The sequence below is a fragment of the Rhipicephalus sanguineus genome, chromosome 8 (assembly GCF_013339695.2).
Source record: "Rhipicephalus sanguineus isolate Rsan-2018 chromosome 8, BIME_Rsan_1.4, whole genome shotgun sequence".
NCBI classification, from domain to species: Eukaryota; Metazoa; Arthropoda; class Arachnida; order Ixodida; family Ixodidae; genus Rhipicephalus; species Rhipicephalus sanguineus.
In genome coordinates, this window is record NC_051183.1 from 78719554 (window position 1) to 78724050 (window position 4497).

Below are 4497 nucleotides of genomic sequence, written 5' to 3' on the forward strand. Positions count from 1 at the left end.
TATTGGCATAGGTTAGCTGTATATAATTCGGGATATATGTGGTTCATGATGGCGCGGTTCATGTATGTTCGTGTTTGCAGCTGCCCCCATTGAACGGACTGGGCCCGATCTATAGCTTAGGGTGAGGCGGAGGGTACTCCCGCCTTTGCATTCGATAATGTTGAAGAATACGAAAAACTTGCACCTAACGAATGCGTCAGGCATTTCGAAGTGACAAACTCGGGCCCGTACGCAAGAAACACCGCGTTAAGTACGACATGGGTCTTATTGTAGAGCATTTGCAACTATTGTGCTTGGCTGTCGCGTAATTTCCGCGATAGCCATAGCTTAATATATGTACGATACTCAGCGCTGTACCAGTTCCAAGATATTACACATCATCTCCCCCTACGGGCAACCATGGTGGGATGCGCATCGAGTTTCCGTTTTTCTTATGTGACATATGAGACGGTGGTTGTCAAGGCGTTTGAATTACCGCTTGCCGACGCTGACGTTTACGTTCGGCTTCCCGAGCCTTCCTCCGCTCCGCGGCGGTGGCGCTGCCGCTGCAACTAGCGCCGACGTTGACGTTGTTCAAGGCGTTTCACACACCGTTGCACAGAGAGAGAATGAGGGAAGCACAGCGAACGCGCGCTTTCGCAGCCTCGCAGCTTCGAGATTCGCTTGCCGGCGTTGCCGTTTACGTTCAGCTTCGCGAGCGTCCATAGCGCCGTTGCGAAGGATAGTGCAACGGGAGCGAGCGACCGCCGCATTATATATGATGCACAGCCATATTTTTCTAGAGGGTGTTGGCACAGCTGTGGCGGAGAGAGAGAAACGGGAGCGGAGAAACAAAGCGGAGGCAGCGCTCACGCCACCTCCTCGTGCTCACACGAGGAGAGGGAGGAGAGCTGGCGCATGCGCAGTATGGGTGCGGACACCGCAGAGTGGACACTGCCACACTGCCCCGAGCATAAGATTCTTTCGCACCTAAAACACCTACTCATTCAGCTAGGGCGGTGAAAGTGTTTCGCGAAGCGTATGGAATGTGCGAGGTCAATATAACTGACGGAGCGTGAAATCTGCAGCAATAATTAGTCTTTTTTTTCCGACTTTTCTTCAGAGCATTCGGTAAATTGAAATAATGTTCAATGCCTTTCATGAAATATGTGCAGTCTAGAAATTGCAAATGTTAAAAAGTTTTCGGAGATTTTTTTAATGAGGTATAGAAAAGCTATAGAGCCTGTGTCACTGTACTTGCTTTAACAAAGCAGGTCTGCACAGATGTGAGCATGACATTGTCAACATTGTCATCGATGCCTTGCAGTGATCCTGAATATGAATATTTGTTAACCCGTTTCATATAATGCGTTCTTAACAAGCGCTAGAAACACCACGCATTACCTCCTTTTGGAGTCGCCTAGTAGTGCGTTAGCGTTTGTTATTGATCACTGGTTGTTTCGACGTGTCATTTTATGTAGAGGCAAATATACATAGCGTGCTTCTTAAAGGGCCCCTCACCAGGCCACATAGCAAATTTTAGTTAGACGCTGGAAGTTGTTGTGTGCCGAATGAAGAGCAGTATGACGCAAGAATTTTTCAAATCGGTTCATTACTTGCTGAGAAAAACAATAATTTGTAGCGGCGCGAAAGCCCGATGCGAGGAGGGGAGTTTTAAACCCTTGCCACTCGCCCCGTGTAGCCTTAGCAAGCCAAATTCCTTCCCTGCCCTCTTCACTTGACACATACGCATGAAAACGTCATGCGCATGCATGGTTACGTGCGCATGACGTGTCCGAGCCAGCCCGAGCCAGCGCCTAGGTGGCATTGCCCGAGCACGCGAGCGGCGTTGCACGGCCGCTACCTTTTTTTCATGTAGCGGCCGTGGGCGTTTTGTCGGCGTTCTATGTGGTGTACTGCCTGTTTCTGCGGGACGGGCATGAAAGTTGAGACATTTGTATGGGCACGAGAGTGGCGGTATCATGAGCCAGTGCCGCATTAACGTTTACTTGGACACGGTAGAATAAATGAGCATAATGAGTGCTCGAACGCGCCAGAACATTACTTTCGTTTCCATGGCTGGCGTCTGCTCGAGGCGCTAACCGCGGGGACACGAACGCATGGGAAAGGGAGGCCCACTAGCCCCGCATCTCGCTGCAATTCACGGGAAAAAAATGAAAAAGACGCACACATTCTTTTTGTGTGTCTCATTATTTCTTTTAGGTTTTGTTAATCTATTTAAGCAACAAATTACACAATCTACACATGTCGTGTCAAATAATTATCGCAGTGTCACGTGCTACTGTTGGCGACGTCAGAGCACAGTCGTCTACGTAGAGGAGCGACGTCACAGCACTACCATCTACGTAGGGCCATTTTCTCATGTACGTCATCCCCTCATTCTCTAAAGCGCGCGCCTGCGAGAGGAAGGGCAAGCAGCGTTCAGCTTGAAATTTGACCCATTTCCGCGGCGCGTAGCGTTGCAAATTTTGGCAGACGTGATCGTGAACGCCCAGTGCATGCATTGCGCTCGTTAGCTCAAAATTGTCAAACCTGGTGAGGGGCCCTTTAAGGGTTGAGCGAAACACGGCAGGCGCAAAGAAGTGCTACAAAAACCTATTTGACCTTCTCTGAGCCAGCCGCGTGTGGAGAGCGAAAGACCTGCGAAGTCAGCACGCAGGGATCGCCGAAATATTTGACGTCATCAAATGACATCGCTTGGTCAAAGGTGGGCCGGTGGTGCAACGCCATGGGGCATACAATCTACAAAGGGAGGTGGTGGACAATGCAATCGACTGAGAGCATCAAGGTTTAATGCGTTTTCCTCACACTGCGACACGCTACATATATGTATTGCAAGAAGCCATGTCCCCGATTGTGTAATTTAATGCACTACCAAGGAAACAGCAGGCTTTCGCCTTCGAGTGTTAAAGGGGGTGCAACATGCTGTAGAATTTTCGTTTCCTATGACGTCCGCACACAGGCACAGGTCTCGCTCTGCGTTGCAGCCTTCCACGGAACATTGCTGTGTTGTTGCCAGATAGGAAGGGGATTCGGCACCCGGAGGCACCTCAACCCCGAGCCCAACTCGGCCATCTTTCATCATTCGGCACATATCGTTCGGCCGCTGCACACAATATATACTCTCTGATATACACGGGAAGTGGCCTTGGTTTGGCCAAACAGATACCTATACACAAGGTTGCCGTTTAGCGCGCATCTGCACAGCAGCGTCTTTCATCTTTTATAGCGAGGCTGCCTTAGCCTACCTAGTAGTGGTAGGCATCACGCTGGTCACGTGACCTGAGAGGCGAAAGTGAGGCTCAGCGGAAAGGGGCAAAGGGCTACGCCCATAGATTTTCTTACTATAATACCGCTACGCCCAACACACTCTAGAAAAGCTTGGTGTTGAGTCGGCGCTCCTGAGTGACGCTCGCAATGCTGCATTGTCTGCTCTCGCACACGGCAATAGTTTCGGCTGCGCGGTGGAACGCTAACAGCGCGACCGTGCATGTCATATTTACAGCAGCAGCGCTTGAAAAGCTGCTTGCGTTCCAGCTCAGCCCCGATAGTAACACGAAACCTCGAACATTCAGGTGAGCTGCCTCGTTCCCAGGGTTTCCAGAGAGTGCTGGTACCCAGACAATTTCTATTTCCCTAATTTCTCCCCGCGGCTCGATGCAGCAATCGTGCCTAAAGTATCGTGCCGCGGTGCCCGATATTCTGCCCCTCGCCAGATTTCGAATGGCTGTTTTCAAATCACTGAGAATCAGGTCAGATTGAGAATTAGTAATAGGTAGCGCTATTGCAGCTTTCTCAGCAGTGAGGAGCGGGTTTTGACTGATCCAGAGGCGAAAGCGTTCCCGCCTGTCCACCACCACAATCGCAAATGCGTCCTTGTCCTTATATTCCGCGACGTCTACACCCCGTATTCAACATGTAAAGCTCTGGCTCTTCCCTGCCTGCGTTCCTCATGGTGGATCGGATGCATATTCTAGGGCAAAGGCTTTATGTACAAGGCCTTGTGTAATTCTCGTGAGCCGCCCGTTCCGGGGAGGCCCGCGAGAGATGGGCTGGTGTCCTTTCACGACATCACCAATCATCATAATCTAGAGCGGAGGCTTTATCCGCCCCCGCACAAGCGGTTGACCAAGGCGCACAAATGTGTCTGGAGAAAACTGCAGGCGCGATATTTTCCCAAGTGTTGAGCAAACAAAATATACCCGGAGGAGACTAAGCCCCAATGCAAATGGTGCCAGGCAGTAGTAACATATGACCATATACTGTGGGAATGTAGCATGGTGCCGCCGCCGGCGGATATTATGCGTGATCCCTCTCTCTTGAAGTGGGAGGCCGTGTTGACCAGCTCAGTCCCAGTCGCCCGGACAAGAGTCGTGGAGTGGGCCACACAGGTCGCCTTCAACCTTGTGTTGATGGCCATCTAACACGGAATTGTCCGCAGCTGCTTTCTGACGAAATAAAGTTTTTCCATCCATCCATAGTAATACGCGTTTTGGG